The 13,076-nt window shown below is 38.6% G+C and overlaps 1 protein-coding gene across 1 annotated transcript in view; it reads left to right on the top strand.

Annotated features, from left to right (window-relative positions):
- Nucleotides 1-13,076, top strand: part of PRKN (parkin RBR E3 ubiquitin protein ligase) — a 614,220-nt gene that overhangs the window by 331,809 nt on the left and 269,335 nt on the right. The window lies entirely within an intron of this gene.

Here is a 13,076-nt window from a genome sequence, read left to right as displayed (position 1 = left end):
ATTTTAATTTTTTAAAAAATTAATGTGATTTTTGATTTCACGGCAAGATTTTTTATCGCCTATTAGTTTTGAATGTATTTGTGTAATTATAGATTTTTTCATATGGTTGGTTTCATTTCATGGAGAAAATATTTGAATATTGAAGAGGTTCTTGCTGAACACATGAACCGGAGATTAACTGGATTCCAAAGGGTATTTCTTTTAAAAGCAAATGCATACTTTCTTCACATTAGCATTTTATAATCATGAAGTTCTAGCAGATGACAGCATTACACTCTGATTTAAAAAAAAAACAAAACATACACCTTGACCTCTACTTTTCCACTTTAAGATTAAGTAAATTGTTAACTTTCTTGGCCTGACTTTAAGTACTAAAAAAAAAAAGGACTGCAATAGGAATTTCAAGTAGCCTTCCAGTTGATGAAGTTATTGCTACTATTTTTCACCTCATTGAATGAAATGTAGATCACCCTGAGAAAAAGGGTAGATTATCTGTTTTACCTGAGTAGAAAACAAAGTTTGACTTAACTAAAAAATGGCTTACACTGAGTGTGAAAGATGTGTTTTGAGAATTGATTCAATTACACTGGCACATGGACTGCGAAATTTTCAAAAATTTTCGTGAGAAGAAATATATTAGCATTATTTTTCCTGTTGCTAAATTTGCATGTGTGCATATATGTTTGTCACAAGTGCTGCACAGTGGTATGAAGATAGTTTTCCAGCATATTAGAAGCTGCATAGAAGATCGGTTTGCCTGGTTACCTGAATGACTTACACATAAATTTCAAATTACTAGATGGGAGAAAAATTGGCAACATTTCTTAAAATGGTGTTTAATTCATATGAGGACATGCCTTGAGGATATTGAAAGTACAATAGTAAGAGCCATTTAAAATTATTTATATTTAATTGCTTCATGAGCAATCTAGAAACAGTCTTCAGTTCATATTTAACTAGAATTGGTGTTTATATGCTGTCTCTCTATGTCTGATTTTATTTCCCCCCAACAATTTGCATTGCTACTGCATTTACACATTATTTCATACTGCACAAGACATTTTTTAATGTTGTGTAAGAAAACTTGTCATGAGGAACTTAACAGAAACTTATATACCCAGTTCTCTTTCCTTGACCTTGACATTACTGTAGTACTGTGTGGTCAGTCTGTACTCTCAGCCTCCCTCTTGCTTCTCCAAAAGTTAATCCATTTTCTGCTCCCACACAAATTAATCACCTCCTTGAGATGAATCCATCCTTTTCCCCCCTCTTTATTGGTTCTTTCCCCTGTTCTCCTGTTAGCTCCTTAGGTTAGTCAGTTATCCCAGTGATGCAGTAGGCAGCTCATCTTTCTCCTCTTTCGTGGGCCTCCTTGCAGCCATGGCTGGTGTCACAGAGCTTCCTGCAGTTCAGGCTGTTGTTAAACTAATCCACTTCCACCCCTTCTGTCTGTAAACCCATTGCTAGTCATGCTGTGCAAAACTTGTATTAGGGTTTTTCCCTATATCTTGCAATTCCAGTTGTTCAGTTCAGAAGTTTTATCTGTCCTTTTTTTCTCAGAGAGGTGGCTGAGATGTTTGCAGAAGTTTTTACCCCTGGCTGGCAGTAGGAAGCCAGTCTTTTTCTCTCTTCTGTGTGTTGAACACTGTGGGAATTGAGCAGTATAAGCAGGGCAGGGATGGGATGAGGAGAAAATGCTGAAATACTCAGGGATGCCATTTCTGTCTTTGAGAAGTGAGGAAGACATAGGCTTGGCCGGAGAAAGGGATACCATATAGGATGCACAAAGGACAACTGTAGTACTACTGTTCAAGAGAGACAGGGTTCAGCTGTGGGAATGAAAAAGCAGCTGCTGCTGCCAATCTAGCCTCAGCTGTGTTAGACTTCAAGTGTTAAAATTGCTAAATCTGGAAATGCTTAAATGTTGCTAATCTTAAAAGTTTCCTAACTCCCCACATCAGAAAGTTGTTTTCAAAATACTATACATTAAAGTTGTACTACTAATGATAATAGTGGTAATAATAATGATACAATTGTGATAGATTTTCTCTCTGTTCTTCAGTTAGTAAGAATGTTTCTTGGAAAAGTTTCAGCAGAGGTGCTGCCCTGTGCCAGTGGAGTGCAGAGTTTAGGTGCGCCGTGGTGCAGTGCTGTGCAGTAGAGGTTCTTGAGCTAGAGCTGAATAGTGATGCTGAAGGGAAGGAGGTATAGTTGTTGCAGTATAGCACGTAAGATGGGCTCTTTGACACTTCTGGTAGGCTGATGAGGACTGACTAGGCAAATACTACCTCAGGACCCGTGCTAGTATCTCTGGACAGTGGTGTGTGGTGCTGTCTAGGCATACCTGCATGCTCAGAACCAGCCTGACTTTCTCTAAAAAGAATATTATACTGTGCTGGCATGCTTTGTATTGAAGAGATTCTCAGTCACAGTCTCTGAGTATCCAGTGATTTTAAATAATATTCTATCTAAACCTAAAATTGATTGCTACCTCTGTCAGTTCTATTTGTTGTGCTACCAGTTCTGTATTAATAAAAGCATTTGTAAGCATTGTCTTTCAGACTGCTTTGCAGGATGAAGAATAATGAGTGCTGTTGTAAAATCACTGGTTTGTTTCTGCAGCTACCTGAACCTGACTTTCTGGCATGCAAGAAATTTGGTTGTTTCTAGAGTTAGATTGTATTTCAGCTAGGAGCTGATGACTGTTTTTGAGTTGTCATGAATAGTCACTACTATGGAAGTCATGAGGCTGAGTTAAATCACACCTGAAGAGAAGGAATGCCTGAGTCGCCAGCCCCTTGTCCCTTACTGTTTAGCTACAAAGGATTTTAACATCCTTCATAGCGATGGGTCCAACAGCTTTCATCAGCAATGAATTCAAATAAGAACCATTCAGAACAGTATCGTGATTTTCTTTTCCCCTTATCATGGCAGTCCTGCTGAATAGTATAAGATTGCCGGTTTGCCATCTAAAGTTTGCAGTCTTCATCTGTGCAATTGCAATTTGCAATTTGCAGTTTGTATTTATGTATGAGGACAATAAAGCACTGTTTGACACAACTTTCTCTAATTACCTCAGTGAAGCCAAAAATGAATTCCTCTTGACAGGAATGAATACCATGGGGCATGCCAAGAAGACTTTTCTTTCTTGCTGTGGCAATATTGGTAATACATGTCATCTCTAACAGAGCATGACTCAAAGCAAAAGATATTAGATCTGAGCTTTATTGAAAGGTTAGATGTTGATTTGAGCCTGCTTCTAAAAGGAATACAAAACAAAGTTGTATTACTGTAATGAGATTTATGTTATGGTAAGTGACCAGGTTGCACAGACAGATCGAAACAGTCATATTAATATGTGTATTTTTAAACATGACAGACTAATGCTGAAGTAGTGTTTATGGTGTCTTGAACAGCAAATACTACTGTTTTGAGTTCAGATTTTTAAAAATCATTTTACTTTTCCATTTTAATGTAAGAACAGATTTACTTGAAAACTAGCCCATTTCTTCAAGGCATATGTGCATACATTGCCCTGGAACTGCACAAGAGGGTTTGGTTTTGTAATTAAGCCTATTTAAATTGTTTGCACTTCCAATTAGTTCTGTTCATTCTAGTGTTTTTCAAAAATAGAGATAACGTAATGAATACAGCCTGCAGTTTCCTTTAACATTTGACTCACTGTTCCTGATTTTTATCAAGGGATTGTACCAACATAGCAAGTTTTTTATATCTGTTTTAGATCAATCTAGAGGTGAAAGTACCGCACACACAACAGAATAAATATAAACAGCAGCTGCTACAGCAAAGGGTCACTGTGACAGACGAGATCAGTGTTATCATCACATGTATATGATAACTTCAGCTGGGAAGGATCTAGGGAATTCAGGCGAACAGTGCTTCTCAAGTAGGTTCAATTTCTTGCTCCCTGGCACAGATATGCCAGAAGATGTGTTTTGTCATTGCATTCAGGTGTTTTGTGTGGTTATATCCTTGCTTTTCTTTGATTTCTATTATGTGGCCTAATTAAGCAGGAGATGATTTGTGTTCAGAAGGCAGCTATCATCTCAGCTGATGAGCTATGATATATCACCTTGATAATGCCATAGCTTTGCTTTGTTCTGACACGAAATGTGTCATTGCTGTGATTTTTGGAAAAACAACATTAATTCCTTAGTGTTTAGCTGCTAATCTAGTGCCAGGCAGCACTACTCCAGCTGAGAGCAGCCAGCATTGAGGACCAGAGCTCTGAGCACGGTAAGTGGTGCATTGATAGGATTAGCTGTTCAATGTGGCAGCAGCCCCATAAGTCAAACCTACTGTATCGGCTCAGAACAAGGAGTTATAGATAGGAGCTGGCTGGGTTTTGTTGGTCATTAAAACAAATAAGTAAACATTACAGATTATATTCTCTCTGCCCTTGTTAAATGGCAACAAAAATCTATCCCATCTCTCTGTATGGTGTCTTGTATTAATGAGGCTACATGCATAGAAATTTCCATGAGTGGTGACCTCCAAGTATCTTTGAAATAATTAATAAGGTGCTTAGAGGGACAGATTTGCATATGCATGAAAGATCCTTTATGGTTATTTAGTTACTGTGCAGGGCAAAGAATCTCATAGCATTACCTCAAAGCAGGAATTGTATATAAATATACAATGTATTACCAATTTAAACACATACTGTTCCTATGAACACCATTTCATTTTTAAAATGGCATTACAGCATTATGGGTCTTGGTCCCCAAGGTAAAATAAATTTCCACAGATCTTCGGTGGAAGAAAAGAAGAAAAGTTGGTGAGGCCAAGGAAAGGCAAGGTTTTACTCTGCTGTAGGCACTTTGCAAAAAAGTCTTTGCATCACTTTGTTTCTTACGAGTAATCACATGCATGACATATTTTCAAGGAATCTGGATAAAAGACACAGTTCTCCTGATGACTGCAAAACACTATTGTATCTGGAAATAATCTGATTTTACCACACAGATATATTAATAAATGAGTAAAATTACCACCAGTTTGTGTATGGAACTGCAAATAAAAAGGTCTAAAGCTTTGAAGTATAATAAATTGCCTTAGGAGCCATGTTCCATTGCAAGAAAGCTTCTGGGGAATGATTAAGGAGGCTTATGTATTAAGATTAAATTTTTTATCCCCATTACATGCCATTTGTATCATAAGAGTATGTCTTATTCCTATGGAGGATGTCAATGCAGTGGTGAATCTCTGAATGATCTTTCAAAATAATAGTACTAAAAAAAAAAAAAAAAAAAAAAGGAGAATAAGCAGGTAGCATCATGAAAGTTTGCAAGTAAAAGGGAGGAGAAAAACTGCATTTGATTTGATCACTCTGAGTAGTGTCTTTGTATCTTTCTGTTTTAGACAGAATCTCTATTAAATTTAGAAAGGTGTGTTTGTGCAAGGAGTTTTAAAGTGAAGGTCACTGATCTATGAACAGAGCTTTCTCAAGAAAGTAATGAGGAAGCAAGTGTAGTGTAGTTTAGTGGGGCCTGAAATGGAAGAGTACACCCACCGGTTGGTCCAAGAAATAAGATTTACCTAATGTGAAGCCTCGATATGTCAACAGTTCCTGAAATATGGTTCTCCAAAAACCCTGCTTAAATATATTTGAAGTAACTTAGGAAATTGCAGTGATTATTAGAGGAATAAATAAAAGGGATTGGAAGCACACACATCTGCCGCTTTTGGAAGTTTTTCACAGTGCTCCATAAGTTTAATATTTAGAGGGTGTCAAATTCTTGACAATTATAAACTTTTCATAATTTCTTGTTAGTATGAAATATCTGAGTGTACAGAAGCAGATGTAGGAGGCTGGAGAAACGCTTTTTATTTTTTTGTATATTGTACATCTTAGAAGAGGTTTTTTCCCCTCCGAGGAATTAAAAAACAAGCAGTTACAGTTTTCAGAGCATTTGTGGTGACAGCTCTAGTCAGCAATGTGGACAGTGGGATTGAGCGTACCCTCAGCGAGTTTGCCAGTGACACAGAGCTGAGTGTCGGCACACTACAGGGGAGGGATGGCGTCTAGAGGGATCTTGACAAGCTTGAGAGGTGGGCCTATGCAAACCTCCTGAAGTTCAACAAGGCCAAGTACAAGGTCCTACAGATGGGTGGGGGCAATCCCAAGCACAAATACAGGCTGGGTGGAGAATGGGTTGAGAGTGGCCTTGAGCAGAAGGACTTGGGGGTGCTGGTTGACAAGAAACTTAACATGTCCTGGCAATGTGCACTTGCAGCCCAGAAAGCCAACTGTATCCTGGGCTGCATCAAAAGAAGTATGACCCAAGCAGGGCGAGGGAGGTGACTCTCTCCCCCTACTCCGCCCTCGTGAGACCCCACCTGCAGTACTGCATTCAGCTCTGGGGACCCCAGCGTAAGAAGCACATGGACCTGTTGGAGTGAGTCCAGAGGAGGGACACAAAGATGATCAGAGGGCTGGAGCACCTCTGCTATAAAGACAGGCTGGGAGAGTTGGGGTTGTTCTGCCTGGAGAAGAGAAGGCTCTGGGGACACCTTACGGCAGCCTGCCAGCAGCTAAAGGGGGCCAACAAGAAAGCTGGAGAGGGGCTTTTTGCAAGGGCACATAGTGACAGAACAAGGGGTAATGGCTTTAAACTGAAAGAGGGTAGATTTAGGTTAGCTATTAAGAAGAAATTCTTTCCTGTGAGGGCAGAGACACACTGGAAGAGGCTGCCCAGAGAAGCTGTGGATGCCCCATCCCTGGAAGTTTTCCAGGCCAGGTTGGACGGGTCTTTGAGCTACCTCTTCTAGTGGAAGGTGTTCCTTCCCATGGCAGGGGGGTTGGAACTAGATGATCTTTAACGTCCCTTCCAACCCAAACTGTTCTATGATTCTGTGAATCTTTTTCACCTCTAAAGTGTTTTAAGAGTGGATTCCTCTAATTTCCCTTCCTACAAAGTCTTGGTCAGTAAACCAAGATGAATAATGATTTTTTCTATAAGACTGTATGTGCACTAAACAAGCAGTATAGCTCTGTGCAGCACCCTGGAGGAGAGTGCTTTGTTGATGAAAGGCCTTCCACTTTGCCTAATATTTTTTTAGGATTGTTGGAAGCTTACCAGGGAATACAGCTAGACTGCTTTTGACCTTGATCTAGCAGATAAAGGTAACCTAACCTTATTCAAGTGATTACAAGTTTATTCCAACCAGACTTTGACAGAGGAGGGAATCAAAAGCCTATAGATAAACTAGGTTTTTACTTTTAAGAGTTAATTGAATTTGCAGCAGTTTCCTGAAGAACTTTTTATTATATTCTGCATTCTCCTTTCACTGTGGGCATAAAATAAACATGAACCAACAGTGTATCAAGTGAGTTTTTGTGTTCCTTTAGAAGCACAAGTGCATGAGGCTAGCTCAAAGGACATGGTTAGAAGTCACAACAACTCCTTCATTTCCATTTTCAATGTTGACTGAAGTTCAAGCAGTGACATCTGAGGTATGTTCCCTCAAGTCTTTGCTCTGTTTCTGTAGCAGCAGATTTCCTACATCAGATCTAAACAGCCTCAAAATCTACAGAACAAGAAGAGCTTGATCTCATGGTATATTTGAGGCAGGCATTGGATTCTTCTCTGGGAACAACTCCAGTGAAATTATACCATATGATCCTTACAGAAATCTGAATTGCCTTAATTAAATTCAGCGTGAAATGTCTTATAGGTGTTTTACTCCCTTATCTCTTACTAGTTCTTCTGTTGCAATATATTTCATTTGTAAATTGCATGGAGATGACAGTGCATATAGGCTTAGTCTGGTTGGCAATAATGAAGAAAAAGAGATAATGAAAAAATCTTGCTTAGAAATTAATTTGCTTTAAGAGCAACTTCTTAAAAGTAGATTTCTTGTCCTATAAAATAAGATTTCCAGTGTCAAAGTAAAATAGGCATACTGAACCAGTGGCAGAAGTGTGTGTAGAGGAGTCTGTCTGTCTTTCATTTCTATATCCAGCTGAGGTGGAGGTGAAATTTGTCTCAGCTGGAGTCAGTGAAAGCTGTGACTTTGTCTTTGGAAATTAAAGGTATTAGTTCTGACTGAAAGTGCTTCTGCCCGTATTGGTTTATCTTATAATAATCACTTGATGTGAGTGTATGGTTGGCAAGTCACTTTTAAGCTGCCATCCAATTGAGAAAAATCATCACCTATATGAACAATAAAATCAAGTAATAGAGTCTTGTTAGTCACCAGCTTTACACTCAACTGCTTGAATAGGTCTTTAATTCAAGCTAAAGCTATTTTCTAATTCATTTTATATAAGTGCTATTATAGCAAGTATGATGATTTTGACTATATGTCCTTGAAGTCTGTTTTCTCCAGATAAGTGTATTTTTTTAAGAAAGGAGGATCAGGTTCTGAACAAGAAATTTTTGTGTTCATTCATGGTGGCAGGTTCACTTTGAATCAGAACTTGATTCACTTGCTCCTGGATGGTGCTTAGAAGCCCTAAATTGGCTTGCTTGATGCTCCAGTTCTAGTCCATGGGCAGTTAATGAGGAAGACACTGGGTGAAAGATGGATGTAATGGAGATAAACACAAGGAAAGAATAATGTACAGGGAATAGAGTCAGGAGTCATGAATGGAAGGAACGGAGAAAGAGGCAAAAAAGGCAGTGCATTAAGGAGAAGTGTTGGTGAGTATTCAAGGAATGAAAGAAAAAAGATCTTTAGAGGAAGGGTAGGTAAAATGAGAAAAAAAAAATGTCTCCAGCTTCCCTCAGATTTTGCCAAGGCTGGGAATTCAGTTTTTAATGACTAGCTCAGTGGTTTAAATGTGGACTGTTCTTCAACAGACTGGAGACACCTGAGTGTTTGTCCTAAAAATGTCCAAACGATTGTAGAAGGTGCGGATTTTTACAGCTGAAATTTGCCTGAGGTGTTTATCTTGCACTACAGCAGCATGAGGGGAAGCTGACCTTTCATGCCTGGATAACTGGAGATTTCCTAATGGATCAGTTTTTATCTGAGCAGAGGGTCTTTTTCCGTATAGTGCCATCTCTGAGGTGGGCTATGCAAGGAACGGTGTTTGTAAGAAATCATTACTGTCTGCTACCTTATAGACTCCATAGATAATGTACTGGGACCAACTATGGAACATTCAGCATGTGTTTAGTCTCTGAAGCCTGGTGATTAATATTCCCTGAGTCACTTTCTGAGCATTGGTTTCCCACATGACAGCATGTAGAGCTGCTGCCACATCACAGAACTGGCTAAGGACATTCCCCTTCAACACAGAGTTGGCTTTAATTAAATTTCTGTGTCTGGAAAGTGAAAATCTAATTTTCTTTTTGACATTTTCTGTATTACTACTTAGACAAAATTATGAAAATAATTAATCCCTGTGAAGCAGACATCAGCATTATAAGGGGTACAAAAATATTGCATATAAATAATACTACTAATCACCAATCTGATATAATTTATTGATGCAAGTTCTTATTAAAACTCAAATCAGATTTGTTCTTGATATAGCAGATGTGTCAAATGATTACACAATGTAGGTGCAAGTGAGGGTTATAAAAAGTAACATGGTTCAAACTGTATCTTAATACATTCTGTCTCCCCATAAATGTATTTCAAGAAAAAAATAAATATGGGGTGAAAGGGGATAAGGTGTATGATTTAGAAAAGAGATTTTTATTCTGTATCTGGATCAAATGCAGTCCAATATACCGGTGGTCTGTATGCAATAATTTAGTGTTCTTGTTCTGATCCATGGGGAATCCTTGTTCATATTACAAAAGTCATCATGTTACCTACTGTCAGTTTGTAGCCTTGTTTCCTTTCCTAAGGATGCAGAGAAGGATGCAGAAAAGGATCTTGTAAGCGTGGAAATCAAGTCCCCTCTTTGTAGCTGAAGTACTTGGTGGAAATCAGAAGTGAGGTTGAAATAGCATGCTGTGGTTTGCACTGATGAAATGCCACTGCAATGAATGCTTTTATCAAGATCCTGTCATATTAACTAAAAAGTAAAATGTTTATGAAATGTGAACATCTACACATTGCACTGTGTCAGTCTTGGCATTGACTGAAGTATCACACTTCAGTATTTTTCCTTAGAACTTGATGCCATAGGCCATTTTCACATATTGGTCCTTGGATATTGCAATTGTACTCTTATCTGCTTGAGATTTGTTAGAGGTTTTTTTGCTGGATGATTTGGAACTGCCACAGAGAGGGTATATGGAACAATGGCAGTGAACGTGGGTACCTGAGAGAAGACTATGGAAAGAGGTACTGGTCAAAGTAAGTTTGGATTGCGGGGTCACAGCCTATTACAGTAAGAAGACAGTAAATCATCAAGTTATTGCTTATGCAGATTTGCTACCATATGATAATAGAGTAGTCTTAATTTGGAAATAAGTCTAGATTCTTGAAGGTAAGAAATATATGTTTATAAGCAGATGGTGAGTTTTAAGAAGGTCTTGTAAAGGAATTATTCAGAGGCTGACAGGGGTTTTTTTGTTTGTTTGTTTGTTTTTACTTTGAAGCCTCATGAATTTGGGCTGATTTAGAAATGTTTATGTTTCATTTTCCAATTTTAAAAACAAAGTATCCTCATTATTTCAATTAAAGGGACAATAGGATCTGCCAGAACAATTTAATATCTCTGTATTTACTGCAGTAGTTTATGTTTTGACCTTTAAATATCTGTAAGGACACCGACATTGCAATTTGAAGAGTTTAGGTTAATAGCATGGCTGGACAGCATCAGGGACACCTAAAAAGGAACTTTCCCAGTACATGATTTAGTCTGATTCATAGCCAGGGTAGGGGGTAAGAGGCAGAAGAGATGCAGTTAGTTGAGAATGACAGTGGAACTTAGGTTTTGCTTATACACTGTTTAAATGGCTGGGGAATGAGGGTGAAGGAGGTTCTAAGACTTTCCTGTTACTGAAATGCTTACGGAAGTGAAACTGGTCAGACCCTTGCTAGTCATGTCCTTCATTAACAATTTAACTTTGAAGAGTATTCACACATTCCCTGTCAATATTTTTGCATTCTTTGCTTACTGCACATGCTCGTGGATAAATTTCAGTGGTAAATAATAAGTTGTAATGCAGCAACATTCATAAGATTACACAGTATGTGTAACAGAGGTCAGACTGTTATGGGAACAATTATGTTTGAAATTGAGACCATCTAAGTAGCATCCTGGTGTGCTTGCAGAGTCACTCACTATCTGTCTGTCAACACCAGTTTTCTTCTCTTCTCTGTTCCCCGCCACCCTAGACGTCTCTTTTTAAACTTCTTAAAAAATAAGGCACCTGCTATAAAAGCAATGACCTGTCAAAGTGTGCAGTTGTCGCCATGTGTTGCACTCCTTCAGCTTTGTGGCTCACACTGCACAAGGCACTCACCAATGCTTCAAGAATGCTTTTACTGTTCATCTTTTACTGAAATGGCTAAAATATCTAGGACAGAATTTTATTGTATTAAAATCAATTCAGAATTCCAAAGAAATTCTCACTCCCATTTAAGATATTTGGTTGTGACTGTAAATTCATTTTTTATATGTGTAAAACACAAATAGCTTAGTTGAAGGTGTTAAAAAACAGACACATGGAACAACTTACTGGCAAATACAGTGGGAAAGGTATGCACATTAAAAGTCTCCTGCTTCATTGTTCTGATGTCTTTCTCCCTGTTTTTTTTTCCCCCTCCAAAGAATAAGCTTATCCTGATTCTACATTATGTCTTTTCGCAATTTATTTTTTCCTTATTTTCTTCTTTCTGAGAAGCAAAAATACTTTCTATTCTGTCCTTCACTGCCATTCCCTTTGTTGTCTGCCCGCCTTTGTTGTCTTATTTTCTGATCCCTAAATATTGCTGGCTCACCCTCTGATTCTTTTCCATCTCTTTCTCTCACTCTTCATTTCTCCTTTCATCTTTCTTTTCTCTCCCTCACCTTGGCATGCCTTGCTGTCTCCTCCTGCCCTCTGTTTTCTAATTGAGATTCCAGTCACTGTTGATCTCTCCTGTACAGACCAAAAAGCAGTAGGGCCTCTGGGCAGATAAAAGCATAAGGCAAATTGACTTTGGAGGTGGAGTAACGTAGAGCAATCACTTCTGAGGGTCAGTTTTATTGTCTGTGACCACTAGGAAAAGGGCGTTTGCTATTGCGCCTTGGCTGTGTAGGTGAACTAGCTAGGTCTTTTTGCCTGACTTTTTCTTTCTCATCTCTCTGTGCACAGCTTAGACAACAACCAGTGAATCAAGAGCAGGAACATTCACACTCACTTGTTGCATGCCTGATGCTGTGACTGTGTCCCCTAGGGAGAGGCAATGAGAGGAGTTACAATAGAGGCTGGGTACTCTGGTAACTTGGCCCAGGATAGCTGCTTGAGAAAGAAAATCCTGAGTCAAATGGAGTGTGGGGCTTGGGGGCTTGCTTATTTGTTTTGTGACTGACACGTGATGTTTCCTTCATTACCATTACCAGGTAGAAAACAGTTAATAAGTTTGGGGCTTTTTCCTCTCTTTTCTTTGGTAGCCATGTATGTGTATGAACACACATAGGCACAGCCTTCAGCAGGATTTCTGGCCAGCTAAAACACAAATTAAAGTACCAAAAAGTTGAAAAGTCCTTTTGTTTGCCTTCTACTGTGTTTGGAATACGTAAGAGTGCAATGCCAGGTACAAAGGAAGTTCAGCTTGTCAGCTAAATAGTCTGCCCTGCACAGTCAGATTTTGCTTTTCATGATCCATTGCCCCAAGTAATATCCTCTGTTTATATCACTGCTGGAGGAAGGCTGGAAATTATAGAGGCGGTTTTGGTAATAACTGCTAGCAGAGAGACAGTATTTACCAGAGAGTATGTGATGAGACTCTCAGGTAAATAATCAGCATTTTAGAAAAACTACCTAATTATGCATTTAATCGTTTGGAGCCGTTCCAGTCACTTGGGAAAATAATGTGCATTTTGTAAATCTACCTAATTATTTATTTGTGAAGGAAGTAATTCTAGCCTCTTGGGTAAGTAGTATGAATTTTATGACTTCCCATACAGATCTTTTCTGCTTGAGAATATCAGTATTAAAAAA

Source organism: Falco rusticolus, chromosome 6 (genome assembly GCF_015220075.1).
Source record: "Falco rusticolus isolate bFalRus1 chromosome 6, bFalRus1.pri, whole genome shotgun sequence".
NCBI classification, from domain to species: Eukaryota; Metazoa; Chordata; class Aves; order Falconiformes; family Falconidae; genus Falco; species Falco rusticolus.
The sequence above is the reverse complement of the archived record's forward strand: the minus strand, read 5'-3'. Positions and strand labels throughout refer to the sequence as shown.